The sequence below is a fragment of the Eptatretus burgeri genome, chromosome 18 (genome assembly GCF_056783735.1).
Source record: "Eptatretus burgeri isolate ZD-2024b chromosome 18, Ebu_testis_v1, whole genome shotgun sequence".
Classification (NCBI taxonomy): Eukaryota; Metazoa; Chordata; class Myxini; order Myxiniformes; family Myxinidae; genus Eptatretus; species Eptatretus burgeri.
This window is the reverse complement of record NC_140978.1, coordinates 6,532,992-6,555,491: the sequence shown is the minus strand read 5'-3', so window position 1 is coordinate 6,555,491 and position 22,500 is coordinate 6,532,992. Positions and strand designations below refer to the sequence as shown.

Here is a 22,500-nt window from a genome sequence, read left to right as displayed (position 1 = left end):
ATTCATATTTTTTTCCCTAAAAAAGAAACCCCCTTTTTAGCCCAAGGTATATTTATTTGTCTCCCCTTTTAACCTTGGGGCACTCTTTTCAAATAACCAATGCAATAAGATAAAGATTTGTTCAAGTAGTCAAGTAGAAGGGTGAATATACTGTGATTTGTAAAAGGTGATTCTAAAGAAATATCTGAAACATGTAAGCCTCGGGGCACTCTTTTTCAAATAACCAATGCATATTGTTTAGCTCACTCATTGAACCTATAAAGATTTGTTCATTCTCAAATTCCTTCAATAGTTTAATTTTCTTTGCACAATTATCCCCATCTAAAATATTTAAAAATAAAACATTTGAATCTTTATATTTTTCAAGATACCCCTTTTGTGTCATTATGAAATGATATACTTCTCTTAATGATCGCATCTGACTACCTCCTGAGCCCCAGATTAATTTTTGCATAAACCACGCCCACTTTTCATAAGCCCCGCCCGCTTTTTCTAAGCTCTGCCCACTTTTACTAAGCCCTGCCTGCTCTTACATCATTTCCAGTTAATCTCTGACTCAAAGAAATCACGAGAAAATTCTACAATGTTATGGTTTTGAAAAATTTCCGAACGAAGGCTTGCCTGGGCTTGCCTGGGCTTGCCCAGGGAATTTCCAAAGGAAACCACTCCCACCAGTTTTTCTCTTTAAAGGTTCAACCCAGACTCCATTTAAAAAAAAAATTGACAATGGAGTGCTGTCCTGTCCTTGAGTGGGATAAGCTTGCTTTCAGATCGACTATTTGTATGGAACTAAACCTTCAAGTTGATGAACTGGATTCAAACCTCTTATCTGTTGAGGTAAGATTTTTATTTTCCTATTTTCAGTTCCTTTTAAGCATCGACTCATTTAATAATTAAATAACTTAATTAATACATTATTATTTTCTCTCACAGGAAATTGTATCTGAAATATAATATGAAAATACTGCTTTTTCTACAACTTGGGGCGAAATTGTTGGCTTGGTTGAAGACCTTATGAGCGAACAAGACCCACAGAACGAGCTCGACCTTGATGGCTCAACCAAAGAGTTATACCTTGGAGACCAGCAAAATCCTGAAAAATAGTTTTACAGCAATAGTACTCATTGCGAGTTATCAAGACAATACCCACATAACGAGTTATACCTTGATGAGCCAGAATACAAGTTTTACCTTGGAGACTCACAAATTTTGAAAAAATAAAAATAAAAAAATATAAAAAAAAAATCAGTAAATGAGTTCTGCCTTGATGGTTTAAATAACTACCTTGGAGACTCAGAAAAAGGGTTCTGCCAAGATGGTTCTAAATATGGGGCCTACCTTGAAGACTCATAAATTTTGAAAAAATTAGTAAATGAGTTATCCTTGGTGGTTTTAAATATGAAACTGACCTCGGAGACCTCACAAATTTTGAAAAAAAAAAATCAGTAAATGAGTTCTGCCTTGATGGTTTAAATAACTACCTTGATGACTCAGGAAAAGGGTTCTGCCAAGATGGTTCTAAATATGGGACCTACCTTGGAGACTCACAAATTTTGAAAAAAAAATCAGGAAATGAGTTATCCCTTGGAGACTTTGTAAGTTGGTTTTATTTTGGAGACTTTGTAAGTTGGTTTTATTTTGGAGACTTGAAATGTGGGTTCTGGCTTTATAACTCACAAGGTGATACATATCTTGGAAACTCAACAGGAATGTGGTTATACCTTGAAGACTTGGAAAGTTGGGTTTATTTTGGAGACTTGAAATGCTATCACTCTTTGGGATCTAAACCTATCGATGTAGTTCTTTGTCGGATGGTGCTTGATGGGAGCAAGATCAAGAAAGTTCTGGGAAGAAAGTGCAGGCTTACTCCCCCTTTCTACGTCATCAAACCTGAAAGCTTTAAAAGACAGAATTGGAAGAAGAGAAAAAAACATAAAAAAACATACATTATTAGTTCTGAGAAGAAAGTGCAGGCTTACTCCCCTTTCTACGTCATCAAACCTGATAGCCTTAAAAGACAGAATTGCAAGAAGAGAAAAAAAAAAACGTAAAAAAAAAATATAGGTGGAAATCTCATTTTGAAAAAGACATTGTGTTGGGCGAGGATTGAGTTGGGGTTGAGATTTTGAATGTGAGGGTTGGGGTTGAGATTTTGAATGTGAGGGTTGGGACACACACACACACACACACACACACACACACACACACACACACACACACACACACGTTAAGCCTTGTCTATTCAGTTGAGGATTCTGTGTTTGGGGTTCACAGATCTAATAACGTCCCCCCTTGACACACATCATATACTGTTATACACTTCGGACTTGGCCCTCAAGTGTCCACAAAGGTGTATAGTAGGAGGGAGTGAAGGGACAACCCATTGCTCCCATGGGTATTATCTGCTTAGTTTTGTCTTTTGTAATTTCTGTGAATAAAATGAACCTAAAATCTCTTCTCCTTCCAAATCATATATCTTATAAGTCCAAGGAACCGTATCTATTACATAAACAATTTTAAAAAGTTCGTTCGTCCATCGTTTAATATAACCTTTTTCAAAATGAGATTTCCACCTATATATTCTTACGATATCACCAACTTTGAACTTAGGTTTTCTGATATTAATCTCTTTTTCATATTTTAATTCTGTAAGTGTGTCTGATGGTTTCATATTTGTTGGCGTGTGAATCGTGTCATTATACTTATCCACAATATCTTGAATAAAAGATGACCATTGTTGTGAACAGAGTTGTGTGAATTTTTTATATAGTCTCTCTTTTAAGGTACGATTAAAACGTTCAACAACAATGGCCTTCCCTTCATTAAAGGTACTGTATAATGTAATACTGTTATTTTTTAGAAAATTCATAAATGTCTTGTTATAAAACTCTCTACCCTCATCAGTCCACAATTTTTTAGGTTTTCTCTTACTTTTATTAAATATCTGTTGAAAGGCAAACATAAGAGTATTACCTGTTTTGTTTTTTTATAGGGACAACCCATGCGTATCTACTCCTAAAATCAATAACGGTTAAAGCATACTTGTACCCCTTATCATTATTGAGTTCAATCAAATCAGCGGACCAGATATAATCTACTTCCTTGGAATAAACCTTCCTTCTCTGAAAGTTTGTGAATGTTGGTTTATGTAATTCAACAGCTAATTGCTCTTAAATCTTAATGACATCATTAGAGCCGAAATGTTTTTTGAATTTCCAAGTCCAAGTTTCAATTTAGCACTGATCATCTTCTTCAGGATGAACCGATCAACTTTTTCTCTCAAGGTTGGATTTTGTATCAGAGACAAATTATACAACATTTCTCTATCGGCTTCATGCTTCATCAATATCGTGCCTCATGCACATGTCATCAACCCTATTGATGGGTTTGCTCCATGGTTTAGGATTGTCTGCCTCATCTAATCTTTTATCCAAGTTTGTGCCTGGACCACAGAAAGAATACCCTGGTAGATGAAATTCCCCCGGTATTCCAGTAGTTGTAAATTTACTTCCTAATAAAAACTTTTGTATATCTCCTCCAAGTTTGTGTTTGGAGATAAATTGATTTTTTTTTGAACCACACACCGAACATATACCTTTTCGTAAAACCCTGTTATTTTTACTTTTAAAATATGAAATATTTTTAGTATTAGTTTTCTTTTTACATTTGAGACAATAACTCATTTATTTATGAGAAAAATTCTGACAGAGTGAAAAAACTTTTTTAGTTTCCAACATGCACATTTGAATCTTAATTTTTAAAACATAAATAATCATTAGAAATGCCTTCACTCTCTCCTCCATTTATTTAAGAAAATAATAATAAATAAATAAAAAAAACTTTAATTAACATCAATATCTTCTCCATGAAAACAATGTCAACGGTCTTGTCGAAAATACTGCTAATAGACTTGTCAATTCTTTGTTTTCCTCCTCGGTGGGTTGAGTTATTTTCTGTAATACCACCAATCTTTTTTGAATCTCACTGGTTTCCATATATTGATATTTATTCATTCTCTCTCTTTCCTCCCTCTCCTTCTCTCTCTTCTCTCTCTCCTCCTCTTCTCTCTCTTCAACTTCCTCGTCCCTTACTATCCTTGAATCGCTTACACCCCATAGAATATCATACTTATATTCATCAGGATTTCTTGTAATTCCTGTATCCAAAATAATTTTTTTTACAACAGGAAACCAATAAAATTTCTTTTGAATTTCTAAAAGAGCCTCACGTTTTCTTAACTTTATAATTGTTTCAATTATTTAACATTCTAATTAAATCTAAAGTTGTCGGTTTATCAACATCAGCATAATGCCAATCTTTTATTGAAAATACCTCATTCTTATGTTGTAGAACATATTTATTAAAATACCGAATACCCTTTTCTTGAAGGTATGCTTGGACACAGAAATAATAATTTTCTTGAAGCCTTCTTGCTGTCATTTATGTATTAGAAATATATGTTAGAATAATATTATGACACGAAACACCTCCCCATAGTTCAATCATTTTGTATTTCCCTACTTATTATATATAATCCTGTTTTTTTCTGTTTCATGATATAAACTAGGGCAAAAACATTATTATATTTACCCTTATTAAATTCTTTTATTTGTTGTTTCCTAATCGTGGCTCCACAAAACTCATTCTCTACACCAAGTGGATAATATTCTTCCTTACGAGACTAATTTAATTGCTTCAGGTCTTTTAGGTCAATTTTAAATGACCAATTATACCCTAAATCATTCATATCATACCCCCATTGTTCTATTCTCATGCAAACGATATGCCCTTCTTTATAAAAATTTATTTTAATTCGAACTGTGAATTCTGTATGACCTGGAGATAAAATCAACACTTCTGTATCTTTGGAATACACAGCCGTTTTATTTAAGGATATATATATATATATATATATATATATATATATATATATATATATATATATATATATATATATATATATATATATATATTGTGATAAATCGCTTAATCTCACCAAGTCATTTGCGTCAGTCGGGTTTGGATAATTTATTAATTTATAAGCATTTTTCAGATTAATATTTGTGGTTATATTATATTTATGTCGTTCAGCCTGTGCCTTTGTGTAATAATTTGATAAATCAATATCCAGTTCTTGGGATACACCAAAGATAGAACCATCTTTACCAACATGTCACTTATATTAGATTAAAAATAATGTCATAAAAAATGTATTTTTGTTGAGTTGAAATAACACATATAGACACAATTGACCACAACACTTGGAATTTAATTCTTGGACTTGAAATGTTTGATAAACACCATTCTGTAAAAAATTTTATGACTTCAACAGGTGGTGGAAGACCAAAACAATCAAAATAATATTTGTCTTGATTATTAAAAATACAAACCCAATGAGAACCGTTCCCATTATTATCTTCTAAGTTCATAATAATATTCTTTGCACGTTTTGGCACGTTTGTTAATTCATCTCTCATACAAATAACCACATTATGAATTTTTAATTTCTTACAATATTTGACAAGTTGTAAATTTGATGTTGTATTCTTTCCAAATTCTTTAAACCACTCATTAATGCTCATTTATTTATTAGAAAGATATAATCCATTACCCCTTTTAGTTAATTTTACACCTGCTTGTGTGATAGAAGAAAGCATATCTCCAACTAACAATCTCGCTTTATCAGGCAAACCTTCAAGTTTTTCAGCAAAATCTACAATTACACCACTTCCACTAATTTGTTTCTTCAACTCTTTGTTATGTCTTTCCAATTCTTTTTGAGCCTGGAGTTGAGCCTTCCTTTCGTTGGCAGTTTTCACCGCTGTTGAAATACCACCCGTCAATGCTCCAGCCGCACAAACCAGCAAATAAAGGAATTAGAAATGGGAGAAATCCTCCACTAGTCTCTCTTATTGAATATTTTTTCAACATTGGTTTTGTTATTTTAATTTTAAGTGAGCCAGTATCGTTCAAGATTTTAACCTGTTCTCTTGTGTGCAAAACATCAATTCTTACTGCTCCTTTTCTCTGAATTGTATTAACGTTAGTCGTTCAAGGTTTTTGATTTTGAACACAAGATGATAGTTTATGAAGATTGATTTGATTAACATATACCCCAGTTGGTACTTTGCCACTCATTTATTTAACAAAAAATTATGCGAGACTAATCAGAACACCATTATCTGTATTACTCTGCAATTCTGTTTCTTCCAAAAGCAAACAATATGTATCAACTTCTTCACTCTCTCCTCTTTCAATGTACAGGGAAGTATCCACTCAATTAGACTTTATCGTTTCCTTTTGAGCACTCAGGTCAAACACATAGATTCTATGCAAACTTTTAAATGCTGTCATATCCAAAATAGGTTCTTTATTTCCATTACTTTCGCACACTTTTGGGTAAGACTTGTATGCTTTAGCAAAATCATTTTTTTCCCAATTAATTTCCAATATATCTCGTGGGTAAAATGTTCCATCTAGAGAAACATGAAGTTTTGTTTAACGTTAGCATTATCACTCAATGCATTATTCTTATCAGTCGCAGTATCACCATCTGACTTTTTAAAAAATGATCCACAGATATCGTGGCTTTCCTTCCAGAACACCCAACTTCCACGTGTAAGTGGTTTGGTTGAGTTTAACGTGTTGACATCTTCGTTTGAGATATGATACACCGAGTGGTTTCTTTGAGTTAAGTCTTCTATTCAACATCTCTTCTGTTTTAAGATTAGGAGTATATTCACTAATATACCATCTCATTTCATCAATTATGAATTTATTCTGATCACCAAAAGCACCAGCAACACCAAAAAGTAATCTCTTTTCATTATCATTCCTTTGTAGTTGAAATCTAATTTTAAGACCATACAGAACTTTATCATGAGCACAAAATCAAAATATACCTTTAAGAGGAACTGCCACAGTAAAACTATTGCCTGCTTTTGTATCATCATTATACATTCCCTTCCTTTGATTATATCCAGGGTCTGTGTTTGTTCCCGTTGACATACCAGGAATAAAACCTTCGACAGCCCCCTTTCCCATTCTATCACCGAATGAATATAGTGTAAATTTCATCATTTCAGATACAGCAGAGACATAATCAACCGCTTCAACTTCTTGTGTTCGAATGTACAAAGGAACACTATCAAACATTTTCCAGAAGAAATCATTTACGAGTGTAGCATTTGTGTTATTCCCAGCCTTAGTGAATGTAAATTTACACAACAAGAAACTTTCGGATAGATTCAAATAAGTTTGTTGATTATTTATTTCAAAACGTTTTGTTCCATTTGCATTCCAATCTGTTCCAGTTATTGCATTTACCTTGAAGTAATCTTCTTTTTTAGTGGAGTTTGAGATAATAATGGTATCATCCATATCATAGATACTATCAATTGCTTCTATACATGTATTTATTTTGGGAAAAAAGATGTTAAAACTTTTGAAACCCTGATCCAAGTATTCAAATTATTTTCTGTCGTTCATGAGGAGACAACTGAGTTTTGCCTTTCTTAATTTCTTTTATTGCTTGTAATTTATGAGATTCCTTTTGGGCATCTTTTATACTCTTTATAGCACCTGCTACATTTCCCACAGCAGAAGCAGTTGAACCAATTAGGTCCTTATGTTTAAGAATAGTTGAACCGATACCCATTAAAGTATCAATTATCCCATCTCCTCTAAATTGATGTCCGACACGCCTTTGTCTCGTAGGTTTATAGTATCCTCTACCAAGATACATACCTTCGCCCTTGTAGAATGGGAAAAGGAACATCCCATCCCCTGTAATTATTTTATATTGTCCCAACTCGTGTTTCCTCACAATAACCATCGTATTTATTTATTTATTGGAAAACTTCACGAAGGTGAATTCTGATGGATATAACTTATCCATTAAAAGAAATCATACGATTATCTTGGTCGGTTATCCTAAAATTTACTCTGTGTATGGTTTTTCCTGACACAGGGAGATAAACCAAATTTTTGGGTTCCATATTGAATTTATAACCAATTGGGGTTGAGTATGCGCTGAATGAAAATATTGTATTTGTTTTTATTCCATCATTATAAGCACCATCAATCAAATCACAGTGAATTAACACCGAATTTATTCCTGAGGATATTTGAATGACATTATCACTGTAAAACGCCCCATTAGTTTCAATCTTTTTTGAGAAGAAACCCAATAACTCTCTAAATGAATTATCAATTGTGAAATCAACCTTGTAGTTATTTTTAAGTTTAATCGTTGATTTTGAAGTCTGTTTTTGAATGTCTATAACAATATTTTTTGGTTCATCACCCTGTTCTTTCATAAGACGAGCATTTTCGAAAGATATTTGAGAAATCTCATATGCTCCGGGTGAGACTGTTTTGGTTTTGTAACCACTTCCGGGATTATAACTAAACTTGTCATTTTTCTCAGTTATATTAAATAAGGTATTATAAGTTTCCATGGACAATAAAGATGCCTCATATTCTTTTGTTGTGTCAAGTTGTAGTGGGTATGGGAATGAAGACGTGTGGTCGCTTGTTGTGAAATTGAAACTAAGGATGTGCTTCTCATCTTATTTAATACGAGATAAAATGTCTTTATATTGATAGTTATTAATTATTTTCATGTTCATCAACTGGACTAAAATGGCTGATGCTTCATTAAAACAATTGTTATTTCCAGCCTTCTTACTGCCTAACAACAATAACAGTCCATTAACTAATTGTGCTGGGTCATTTGGAAGAAAACTAACACCTGAACCAAGGATACTTAAAGCCTGAATTATGTGTTTCTCCTTCTCATTCTTCCTACTTTTACCAGAAAGAATAACCCTATAATCAACAGAGTTCAGCAGATCAATATATACTTTATCATCATTATTTTTCATATCCAATGGTTTATCAATATACTTTGATTCATCCCTCACAGTTGAACCTTGTCTTCCATCTTTTGTGAGAAGAAACATTAATCTCGGAGTTAGTTTGACAGGAGGTTGAGCAGAACTCAAGAACCTTAATTCATCATTAAACATCAATACCTTTTCTTGAACAAGATTAAATATTGCTGGTTGTTCTGTTGGAATGAGTCCTGCTTTGGTTTTGAATCCGCTGAATATTCATTGTTTTGAAGAGCATTCACAATATAATCAGGGGGTCGATTCATCTCTTCCAGTTGTTGAAATAATCCTTCATCATCATACTCTAATTCTCCTATATGCTCTAATTCTTCCTCAGTCATATGACTGAAATCTTTTAACATTTGGAGCTTTCTAAGAGTATATTTTATTGTGGGAACTGTGGAAACATCTATAATTTTTTCTTGGGAAGTTTTTAAAAGTGGTTTAAAAAATTTCTCTTGTTTTCTTTCAAATGCTTCTTCACCCGTTAGTTTCTGTCTGTGTTTCTTCTTTATGTCTTCCTGTTGTTTTACAACTTTTGAAACCAACTCTTGATGTTCCCTAAATCTTCTTTCTCTCTTTCGCATCCATTTATTTATTGGAAAATATAATTTAATATCTCATCTTGTTTCACAACAATATATTTATATTTTTCAGTCATGTGCTTCATGTAATCCCCACATTCCTTTTTACTGCATAATGTAGAACAATTGTCTCTCCAAAAATTGTTTATATCTATTGAATTTAACTTGAATAAAATAAAAGTATTAGCATTGTTTCTGATGGAACGACGAGGAAGTTGAAAGTATGATTGACTAAGATAAATACAATTACAAGAAGAATGTCTCCCTCTTGTGTAGTAGCTGTCCATTACCGTTTGGTTTCTCTCATTAACAAAATCATCAAAGACAACGAGGTTCTTTTTGGATTTATCCAAATCTTGGGGAGACGGAATATCATCCGTATTATCATTAAGAATACAAGTTATCGGTTTTGATTTCTTTTTACATCTCTGTTTTTCACAAAATATTTGTATTATATCTTCAATGTTATAATCATTTAGGTCTTTTTGAAGTTTAAATAAACCGATTATATCTTCTTTTTGAAGACCAGCATTAAAACCTTGTGAGAGTAGTTGATACTCTGGTTGAAAACTCGACTTTGTGAAAATTATTAAATTATCATAATCTAAAAAGTTGGGAGTCAGGAGCATCTTCAAAAGTAAGCAGGTTTTTCCACATCCGCTTGAACCAACTATGAGGCATCTTAATGAATTTGGGAGATTTTTATGGTTGTTAAATGTTATCTTATTTTCCCAAATGGGTAAAAAATCATTAATTTATATATTTGGAAAACAGGTTATTAAATTTATTATTGACTTTTTTAGAAACTCTATATTTTATCCCAAGTTCAGGTTTAATTTCAAGATAATCCATTATTTTATTTATGCAATATCTTGTGTTGATATTTCCCTGAAAATCACATCCATGAACAATATATAACAACAATCCTTTAAACATTTCTCTTATACATTCAGTTTCTTCCCTTGTAAGGAAAGGTGTGTTATCACCCTCATACTTTACATTCATTTCTCTAATCAATCTTGTAAAGTAATTCATTTTTGGTGTAAATCTAAAATAATTATTTTCTTTTTTATATTTTTTATTATCATTAATTAGAAGATAATCACAGAATATACATTGTTTATAGGCTTTTGACTCTGTGTTTAATCCTCGTCTTTCACACGCAGGACAATTCTCAAATTTGTCATATGGAGAATCAGGGAATTCAAGAGGCTCAAAATCGAGTAAACTATTCATATTTATAAAGTAAAACTTTACTGAAACTGAAATTCATCTTCGATACTTTCAGAATCATCTCTACTTTCATCACTATCGTTTGAATGCAAACTCTCGGTATCATAATCACTCTCATAATCTTCAAAATCTTCAGTTGAATATTGACTCGTATTTAATTGGCAGAAAAAAAACATTACCATCGATATCTATATACTTTTTTCATTAACAGATTCAACTGCTACATTTTTTATATTAAAGGTAATTTTAAAATGATCCTTAACTACTATTGAACGATATGTCATTTCACCTGATATATTAACATCCTTTATTTCATCAGGATTTACATCTTTAGGTTGTTGAAAAAAATACAAATTTCTCCTTGCATATTACAGATGGTCTTATCTTTTCTTTCTAAAGCTTCATCCATAAGGTTTTTATTTTTTGATAGTTTTTCTTGTTTCATTGCTTTTTCTAGTTTTGAATATATTACCAGAAGGAGAGGAGAAACTTTTGTTAGAGATACTTTAATTGATGTTCTTCCAGGTAAACTAAAAGCCCTTCCACTGAAGGAAATTGAAGAACTCATATTATTTACAATAATTGTTTTTATCCAATTGTTGTTATATTTATCTTTGTTCAATTTTACATCCTTGACATATTTCTCAGTATCTTTTACAAATGAAGAGATTGGTTGAAACTTATCTTTTGTGTCTTGAAACATTGTATTTATTAAGTGAAAAAGTTGGAGTATAAAGTTGTTTTAAGCACAGATTCACCTGTACAATAAACGAAATTTTCATCAAGAAAATTTTAGTTTAAGCAAAGTTTTATTATATAAATATGGTGAATACAACGTACTGTGATGTTTGTAATCACGAATATAAACATTATAGAAAACATCTCTGAACCAACAAACACACATTTAATCTATTTCATCAAATATCTCCTCTTGAGTTGGAAAGAAAACATTGTGATATCTGCTCAAAGGATCTTTTGAAGAGTAGTTATAATAGACATCTTCAATCACAAAAACACAAGAAAATGTGTGTGTGTGTGTGTGTGTGTGTGTGTGTGTGTGTGTGTGTGTGTGTGTGTGTGTGTGTGTGTGTGTGTGTGTGTGTGTGTGTGTGTGTGTGTGTGTGTGTCCGTGGGCCCGTCTTATAAGTCATAAACTGTTAAGTGCCTTTGCTGTATATACTTGCATTTCTTATATTCGGTTTCGCTCTGCCATATGTGCTCCCCTCATTTCCCCATTGCATTATAAATAAACCCCGATTGTTAAATGTTTCAGTTAGTTCACGTCCCGTCTTTCATTGACTGAGCGTGTCACGTGCTGGAGAAAATTAACAAGGCCGTTGTGCTGCCGTAAGGGGACATCTGGACCGACGGTTCTCGGCAATTAAACCGCTCGGAATTGCACACGGAACGAGTGTGCGAAGCGGCTCGTTTCGATACGAGTTCCGTCGAGGGTGTGAAGACTCGGTAGATCGCCACGTGGTCTCTAGGTATTTTGAGATTTGGCGAATAACCCTGTACCACGTGGTGGAAATATTGACGCTTCATGGTCCAAAACAAAGGACTCCGGACTTATCCGGGGCGATCGGTCGAGCAGACTTCGCCCCAATATAGCGGTCGTGCTCGCGGCCGACATCCCGGCCCCGCAACAGTATAACGTGATCAAAAACGGGAAACGTTGTGGAAAATAAAATTTCACATTTTCAGCGAGGCAGCCACCGCCTGTTACACCACAGAACAACACATTGCCAACGCAGGTGAGTGGCCCCTGAACTGTGTTCAAGTCAATCTATATACAGTATTCAATGACAGTGTGAATATTGTAGAGTGCTGGCTTAAGCACACCAACGAAACGATTTAAAAATAAACGGCTCCCTTCGCATGCAATTGGCAATCATCGAACTGTCATATTAAACAAACACCTCCCGGAGACGCTCGAAATGCAAATTGGACAAACTGACACTTTCTAGAAGTCCGAACTGCTTGTAAGTTTGATTTGGGAGCTTAAATTTTGTCATTCTCATTAGTTTAAGTGTTACTTGTGATGATCGCATGTGCGGAAATGAAATAAAGCAATGTACGCTGACGTCTCCCGTCATTTATAAGCATTGCAATGTGCCCAGCGATTCATAGCAATGATGAACAGGCAGGCATTCGATAATACGAGTGAGGAAAGTGGAAAAAAAACAAAAACCTTATCATTAAAAAATTGTTGCGGCCTGTTCCAAGTCAAGGCAAGGTTGAGCAGGCCAAAAAAAAACATGGCGGCTTCAGATCCCAGCGAGATTACCCAAGAAACGTCTTAAGACCCCAGAGAGCGATGTGGCTGAGGATCTCCTAATTAAGAATATAATTAAATAAGGCCATTAATTATCTTCAAAAGGGGTGTTTTAATTAACCCAAACACCCAATTTCCAGTCATGCACTTCCTTGGAGTTTTATTTGGTTGCATGTAAAGTTTCAGGCTGTTAGGTTTTATGATTTTGGACTTATGGGGGAGACACGCTGACACACTGACATTTATTAGTGTAGATTAAGGCCCTGTCACACCTTGACGATTTAGCCAGCGTATGCCGACGTATGAAAAATTTGTCTAAAACGGTCACACGTCGAATACGTTATGGGTAAGTTTTGTATACGTTAAGAGCACGCTGGCATACGTCGTAGTATGCCGAGCTCGTCGACAAATTTTAACATGCTTGAAATTTTTCGACGTATGCCAGTGTATGACTACCACGTTCCGCATACGCTGGCCGTAAGTTGTAGGCAAGCTACGCGATCGTTGACACACGTTACTTGTAAGTTACTCATAAGTCGAAACATGTCGAGGTAATGTTTAGCATACCCGAAACTTATTTCTAACCCATGAGTAATGTGTTGTAGGCATGTTACACAATCGTTGACACACGTTACTTGTAAGTTACTCATAAGTCGAAACACGTCGAGGTAATGTTTAGCGTCAGTGTTCCAGACTCCATGGTTTTTTTTTTCTTCGGCATGACGGTGATGTTGACACTTCGATTTCTAGTGCGGTTATAATATAATATAATTAATAGGCTGCCGCTCAACGATTTAATCATAACCACACTAGAAATCGAAGTGTCAGCATCACCGTCATGCCGAAGAAGAAGAAGAAAAAAAAAACAGAGTCTGGAACACTGACGGGTTCCTCCTGTGTGAACCCCATTTTTATATACCAATTCCCCTAAACGCTGCCAATACGCCATTATACGGTAGCTGTAAGTTAGTAACACGTTCAGTAAGTTCTGTGGTCGTCCGGAAGACGTCAAATACATCGACATAAGTCAATATGCGTTGGAGATACGTTGCACATAGGTTCAAAGCACGTTACTCATAGGTTAGAAATAAGTTTCGGGTACGCTAAACATTACCTCGACGCGTTTCAACTTATGAGTAACTTACAAGTAACGTGTGTCGACGTGTCAACGATCGCGTAACGTGCCTACAAATTATGGCCAGCGTATGCGGAACGTTTGCGTCATATGCTGGCATACGTCGAAAAATTTTCAACATGCTGAAAATTCGTCGACGTACTCGGTGTACTACGATGTATGCCAGTGTGCTTCAGCGTGCTCTTAACGCATACAAAACATACCCATAACGTATTCGACGTGTGCCAGCGTATTCGGCAAATTTTTCATACGTCGGCATACGCTGACTAAAACGTCAAGGTGTGACAGCGCCTTGACACTTCGATGTCTAGTGCGGTTATGATTTTAATCGTGGAGCGGCAGCCTATTAATAGCCTACGCCACGTGATTGTTGGCGATACGCCGCCGTGCGCTACGCATAAGTTAGACTATCGTTGGGCATAGGTTGTGAACTCCGACAACACGCTCAGCATTCGTTGATGTAAGTTATCTATATGTTATCGAAACGTTCTGTGTACGTTACTAATACGTTATGAATACGTCCAAAACTGGGAAAAAAATCAATAGTTCAGCGTATGCCAGCGTTTTACAAACATTTTGATACCTTGCCATACGCTGGCTAAAACGTCAAGGTGTGACAGGGCCTTTAGAGGAGGCAACAGTGAGACACCTCGCATGAAAATTTATGCGCATGACGTTATATTCAGCATGCTTCTTTCGTTGAAAAAAAAAATATATATATATATATTAATTACACTACTAGTGGGGTATGCTTACACATTGTGTAAGCATACAAACCGTGCTTTACCTTCGTCTCGAGTTGCTCACCTCCATTTTTTTCATTTTTTTTCTTCCTTTAATTATATTTTCATTTGTGGATGTCGTCCAATGATTCTGTGATTTTTCCCGGTGTTCCAGCTTCGATGTCCATCGGCACGCAAAATTTCAGCTTTCTACGTCACCGAGAAGCTACCGATCTTTAATATCAGTCAGTGGTTAGGGCCCTGTCACACCTTGACGTTTTAGCCAGCGTATGGCAAGGTCTCAAAATGTATGTAAAACGTTGGCGTACGCTGAACTATTGATGTTTTTTTTAAGTTTTGAGCATATAATAACGTGTTGGACGTATGCATAACGTATTATTAACGTACACAGAACGTTTCAATCACATATAGATAACTTATACCAACGAATGCTGAGCGTGTTGTCGGCGTTCACAATCTATGCCCAACGATAGTCTAACTTATGCATTGCGCGCGGCAGCGTATCGCCGACGATCACGTGGCGTAAGCTATTAATAGGCTGCAGCTCGACGATTCAAATCATAACCGCAATAGACATCGAAGTGTGAAGCCGCTGTCACACCTTGACGTTTTAGCCAGCGTATGCCGACGTATGAAAAATTTGCCGAACGAAGCTGGCACACGTCAAATACGTTATGGGTAAGTTTTGTATACGTTAAGAGCATGCTGGCATACGTCGTAGTACGTTGGCATACGTCGTAGTACGCTGGCATACGTCGTCATACGCCGAGTACGTGGAGAAATTTTCAGCATGTTGAAAATTTCTTGACGTACTCGGTGTATGACACGTTCCGCATATGCTGGCCATAAGTTGTAGGTACGTTACGCGATCGTTGACACACGTCGACACACGTGACTTGTACATTACTCGTAAGTCGAAACACGTCAAGGTAATGGTTAGCGTCAGTGTTCAAGACTCCCTGGTTTTTGTTTTTTTTCTTCGGTATGACGGTGATGTTGATACTTCGATTTCTAGTGCGGTTATGATTTAAATCGTTGAGCGGCAGCCTATTAATTATATTATATTATAACCGCACTAGAAATCAAAGTGTTAACATCACCGTCATACCGAAGAAAATTTTTTTTTTTTTTTAACCAAGGAGTCTGGAACACTGACGCTAACCATTACATTGACTTGTTTCGACTTATGAGTAATGTACAAGTAACGTGTGTCGACGTGTTTCAACGATCGCGCAACGTGCCTACAACACGTTGCTCATAGGTTAGAAATAAGTTTTGGGGACGCTAAACATTACCTCGACGTGTTTCGACTTATGAGTAACTTACAAGTAACGTGTGTCGACGTGTGTCAACGATCGCGTAACGTGCCTACAACTTATGGCCAGCATTATGAGGAATCTGTGTCATACGCTGGCATATGTCGAAGAATTTCAAGCATGGAAAATTTGTCTAACACCTCGGCGTACTACGATGTATGCCAGCGTGCTCTTAACGTATACAAACTTACCCATAACGTATTCGACGCGTGCCAGCGTTTTAGCCAAATTTTGCATATGTCAGGCATACGCTGGCTAAATCGTCAAGGTGTGACAGGGCCTTTACAAAGAGCTTTACACAATATACTGGAGGATGTGCTCACACATTGTGTAAGCATACGAAGCATGTTACACCATCATCTCGGGTCAGTCACCTGCATTTTTTGCATTTATTTATATTTTCATTTATGGATGTTGTCCGACGATTCTGTGAATTATTCCAGTGTACTGGCTGCGATGTCCATTGGCATGTAAAATTTCAGTTTTCGACATCACCCGGAATGTACCGATCATCAATATCAGTGAGTAAGTGAGTAAGTTAGTCAGTCAGTGGTTAAAAGAGCTTTATGTAATACTCGCAGGGATACCCAGCGTTGCCAAGCAACATCGGATACCTCTTCCCACCGCACCCCTTCCCCTGCCTCCTCCCACCCAACCCCTTGAGGGACGAATTCATCGATTTGGCTGAAATAATGATGCTATAGATGTTTATCCTCAGCCATGTAATGAATCTGGGGTGTGTTCAGTTACCAAGTTTCTTGTAGAGCACTTGCCAAATGGCTTAAGCACTCAAGCAAGCACTCCATTAGATACCGTTGGTAAGGCCTAAGTCACATTTGCTCTACGGCGAGGATACGGCGGCCGTACGCCCTCTGAATTGACAGAAACGTGCGGCGGCCGCAGAGTTTCTGAGGTGGCATCAGGGTGGCCCTATGCCATATGGCTATATTTTACAGGCCGTAGGGTCGCTGTGGAATTATAGCGCAGAGTTATAACTTTTTTCATTTCTACGTTCGCCGTAGCAATTCAACAAGCCGAAACAAAAGAACTGGTAAAAAAAACAAAAAAAAAACACTCGTTACCATCCGTCTGGCCGCACGTTCGCCTTAGGGCCCCCCTGCATTCCCCTGCGGTCACCTTGCGGGCACCTTGCGTCTGCCTTGAAAATTCTATGGCCGCCACAGGAACGCCCTAAGGTCACCGTGCGACATCAATTCAAAGACCGTATGGCACCCCCACGTTTTCGGTCTCCACAATTTATAAATACGCTGTGCGGCTCCCCGAAAAGTAAAAACATACGTGACTGCTACATTGTGTGACCGTAGAAATACTGCGGCCGCCCTATAATTGCTAGTGGCCATATATTTTGTAGACCCCACGGCCGCCGTAGCAAATGTGACTTAGGCCTAACTGAACACCATTGGACATCTCAACAGCATACAGTACATACAAAACACCAACAAAAGGACATTAAAACAAAAATTAAACACTTCAAATATTATTCATGAGTATTTTCGTTGTAATGAAAACGTACCTTGTTCCAACCCATACATCCACCCACAGACACAAACTCAGCTTTATCTATCTATATACATTATACATATTACTAAAACTCTCATCATGTATGTATGTGTGTATGTATCTATGTTCCCGAAATACAGCCAAAACGGTACACGATACAGAGATGCCAACTTTTGGAAATCAGAATTAGGGAGGATTTTCAACTGACACCAAATAATGTGCGCAAAGCGCACATCTCGAGCGCGGAGTGCTCGACCCTTGCGGCGGGGTCCAGGGCCCGCCTTAGGGCCCTGGAAGCTCTGGGGTTCTAGACGCTCTCTCGTGCCCTCTGAGCCCTATTTTGGAGCATTTAACATGTTAAGAATTCCCACTTTTTGAACAAAAAAAGGGGAAAATTGTGCACTTTTTAATGTTACATGTATGTTAATATTAGTAAGTTAGGGGACAATCAAAGATTAACAAAAAGCACAAAAGAAGCAATATTTTTCTTACCTTACTGGCTGGTACTACTGCTGCTTGCTTTTTCCATGGCAGCTTTGCTGAGTGACAGCTGTGTGGCTCTATTAGCCCTTCTGATTATGTCTTTGCTGTATTCTCTCTGGTAGCAAGGGGTGTTATGAGCTAGTTTTTCAATTAAGAGAGCTTCCAGGGTTTTGACACTCAAATTGGGACGAAATTCAGTGTGATTCTTCCGTACAAGACTGAGTGCCCGCTCACATGATGCGTTCGAATGAGGAATGACCAAGATTCCCTTCATCACTTTGCTCAAATTAGGATACTTCTTGGCACCAGTGCAGGGATCTGTGAGCTGTGAAATCCGATGCCACTGCTCATCCACTCTCACTGTCTCAGTAGCAATTGTAGCTATGGAGGCGTCTGCCTGGTAGTGAGCGAATTCACTCTCAAGACTGTCTATGTCACTATCACCGCCACTGAACAGACAGGGGAATTTCTTGATGAAAAACTCCACACAGTCAAACCCCACTTCTTGGTGTAGCTTAACATCCAGCACCTGAGCATGCTTGGCTAATTCATCATCTGGCGGCCAGGTTTTGAAGATGTAATTGCAGGCTTTCACATAATATGAGCAAACTGCACTGAAGAAACCTTGGATGTCTGACTCACTCAGAGTGAAGGTGGATTTCTTGAGACTCCTTTGTTCCCTTATATACAGTTTGGCATCGTTCCCAATCATGAGGTCCTCATCATTCTTCTGATGATTTCTGTCAGAGAAGGGTACATTTACCAGAGCAACCGATGACACCGATGGTTTCAAAAACCGTACGAAGATATCTTTCAGAAGACCATTCAATTCTCCGTGCAGGAGATGAATACAGGGTTCGTCTCTTTGGAGCAGAAGATTCCCCTTCTCAAAAAGCTTGTTAGCATATCGAAGGAAGAAACAATAGAGTTTTGTTTGTGGAGACAAGAACATCCTGTTGACACGTTTTTCTCTAGATTCCTGCACAGTGTTTGAGGAAGATGCGCTTTTAGTTGTAGAACTCGTAGTACACTTAGCCGCAGGGCGATCACACTTGCGTTTACTGCCAGCAGAAGAGGTCAGACTCGTAGTACCAGATCCAATTTTACGTTTGAGGAGACAGCTTGAGGTAGGTGCAGCCAAGGAAGAAGACCTCTGATTCGAAGGTTTTGCTGAGCTTCTATCAAGTGATTTGGCAAAAGCAGAACTTAACTTGGGTCCTTCTTTGCCTGTAGATGGGACTATCACAGTCTTTCTCGACTCTGAAGGGATCTGCTTTGTAGATGAACGTGATGAAGGGCCGGTGATGCTACCTGCTCTCAGCATTGGTTTTGGTGCTGTCCCTGCTGTCTTCTTCGCAGCAGATACTGCAGTGGTAGTGGTGAATGCTGCTCCACTAGTGCTTGATCCTGCAGTGCCAGTACTGGCAGTAGATACAGTGCCGTCCTTCTTGCTCGTTGTTAGAGTCTTGACTACAGTTGGTTGCATTTTTCTTCGTACTTCTTCTTTGAAGAAGAGGCGAAGTGGCTCCCACTGTTCAATCAGCCTGTCTAGGCACTGACCAAGGGACAGCCACCTTGTTGCGACATGCTTCAGAATCTTATGTGTCAGGGCATCACAGAGTTCTTGCAGTGCTTTCACTCCTTTGACGCGTTTACTACTTTTGTCCAAGTAGTAGTAAATATCGATGAGAAAGTCATCTAATTCAATGGGTAAGGCCTGAGCCGCCTTCTTGGCCGTATTGTGCATCATATGGCAAGGGCATCCCATGATGTAGCACTCTGGATTTTGTTTGTGGATATAAGCAGCGACTCCTTTGTGCTTGCCCACCATGACAGAGGCATTATCAGCACAAAAGGAAACACAATTTCCCCACGGAATTTTCCTGTCACTGAACTCATGATCAAGCAGTTTGAAAATGTTTTCTCCAGTGGAATCTTGTTTGCACGCAGGCAAACTTAGCAAACCTTGCTTCACAATCCCAGCACTGTTGTCATAGTACGAAATCAGGACAGGATATAGCTGGGCCTCACCACTGTCATTGCTACCGTCTGTAGCTAGGCTAAATGGAGCGAGTCTAGCAATATCGGCAATAGATGAAGCAGTAACATTTGACAACTCACCAATTACACTGGTCAACAACAAATTTGTTGTCTGCATTTTTAAGCTGATTTAGGACGAATCTGATGCGCTGAATCCAAAACTCACATTAGTTTTGTTCAATCAGGTCAAGTTTTTGAGATATGGCCACATGTCGTTTTTTACATTTTTGTTCACATGTACGCATGTGTGGAGCATTTTAGAAGAAGTTGGTGGGGGTAAAATATCATGTCAAATAATTGTTTTAATTGGAAATAATTATTTTAATGACAAGAAGTATTCAGGTACGATAGTTCTAGGTGATTATGTCGAAAAGGGATCAGTTTGAAGTCATAAAACCTCAAAATCTTCCAAAAATTGGTGAGGCAAAGCATAAAGTTCGTGGATCAAAACTAAAGTTAATGGGGCAGATTTTGTAATAATGTGATACAAAAAAGTTGTATTTCTTGAAATAACGAACTCTGAAGAATGTACAATACCTACATGCGCCAATTTATGACATGCGCTTCTGCTCAAGCTTGGAGTGCCACAGTACGAACCCAAAGATTGGAGACTGTTCATTGACAGCAGCAAGCGATCACTGAAATGTGTTCTGCTACACAACGGCAACCAGTTTGCCTCTGTACCCATCGCTCACTCGACTACACTGAAGGAGAAGTATGAAGCGGTGAAGTACGTGCTGGAGAAAATTGGTTATGATCAGCATAAGTGGTTTATTTGTGTTGACCTGAAGATGGTGAACTTTTTGTTGGGACAACAGTCTGGCTTCACCAAGTACCCATGTTTTCTGTGCATGTGGGATAGTAGGGACCGTGCTCAGCATTACACGAAGAAGGACTGGCCTGTGCGGGAGGAATTGGTGCCATGCAAAGAAAGGAACGTCATCAACGACCCTCTGGTGGACAGAGACAGAATACTCTTCCCACCGCTGCACATCAAGCTCGGCTTAATCAAGCAGTTCACCAAGGCTCTGGACAAAGATGGTGACTGCTTCACTTACTTGTGCCAGGCTTTTCCAGGATTGACCATGGAGAAGTTGAAAGTTGGCATCTTTGATTTGGTTCTCAGATCCGTCAGCTCATCAGAGATCCAGAGTTCAAAAACTCAATGAACGAAGTGGAACTGGAAGTGTGGAAGACATTTGTTTTGGTAGTGAAGAACTTTCTTGGCAACAATAAGGCCAGAAACTACGCAGAACTTGTCAACAACATGCTGACTGCTTTCAGAAACCTGGGCTGCAACATGAGCATCAAGATGCACTACCTATTTTCACATATGAACCGGTTTCCTGAGAACCTGGGTTCAATGAGTGACGAGCAGGGGGAGAGATTCCATCAGGACATGAAGGAGATGGAGACCAGGTATCAGGGTCGCTGGGACGCAGTCATGATGGCTGACTACTGTTGGAATCTGAAGAGAGACCTCCCTGCCGCTGAACATTCCAGGAGTTCGAAGAAACGGAAGTTCAAGCCCTGAAGTTTGAACAGTGGTGACGCAACATGCAATTTACTTGTACTTACCTTTATCAATGCCCACCATTCAGATGACAGTAATCGATGTTTCTATCATGTAATCAATAAATGTTGTTGGCAAAACTTTTTTTTCTTAAAAACATGTTTAGGATGATATGTGTTGACAAAAATCAGCTGATAATGCCACAAAAATGTAATTGATTTTGTCACAAGATCTGATTTTTTCAAATCAACTTAGCACAAAAACCTGACCTGATGGAGAGAAACGGATGCCATTTCCTGATTCAGCAGTGCCAGAATACCCTAATTCACTTGTAGAAATCTAGACAACATTCAGAAAGTAAAAAATTGTTGACCAGTGTTCTTTTTTTCTTCTTTGTTCTTGTTCTTTTTTTTTTTTTTTTTTTTCTTGCTTTTTGTTCTTGTTTTTTTTTTTTTTTTTTTTTTTTGTTCTTGCACATCTTGCACATCTTGCAAGTTTTTGTTCTTGCACATCCATACTTTGAAGCAACTTTTGAATCTGGAAACATCTTTTGAAATAGAGGTCCAGCATGATCTGAGACTGATATGGGCAAGTTATGTTCCACAATAAATCCACTAAAGAGAAGTTCCGCTCGGGTAACATCTTCTTCCTCGCTTGTCCCTTGTTTGGTGAAATAATTCAGAAGTGTACCGGTACTCGTGCTCGAAGATCTCTCCTTTGCAATGTCTGTGTGCCGTTTGCTTCCAACGTACTTCCGAATATC

At 37.5% G+C, this 22,500-nt stretch overlaps 1 protein-coding gene across 8 annotated transcripts in view; it reads right to left on the bottom strand.

Annotated features, from left to right (window-relative positions):
- Positions 1-22,500, bottom strand: part of ALPK1 (alpha kinase 1) — a 327,568-nt gene that overhangs the window by 244,836 nt on the left and 60,232 nt on the right. The gene's annotated exons all lie outside the window — the stretch shown is intronic.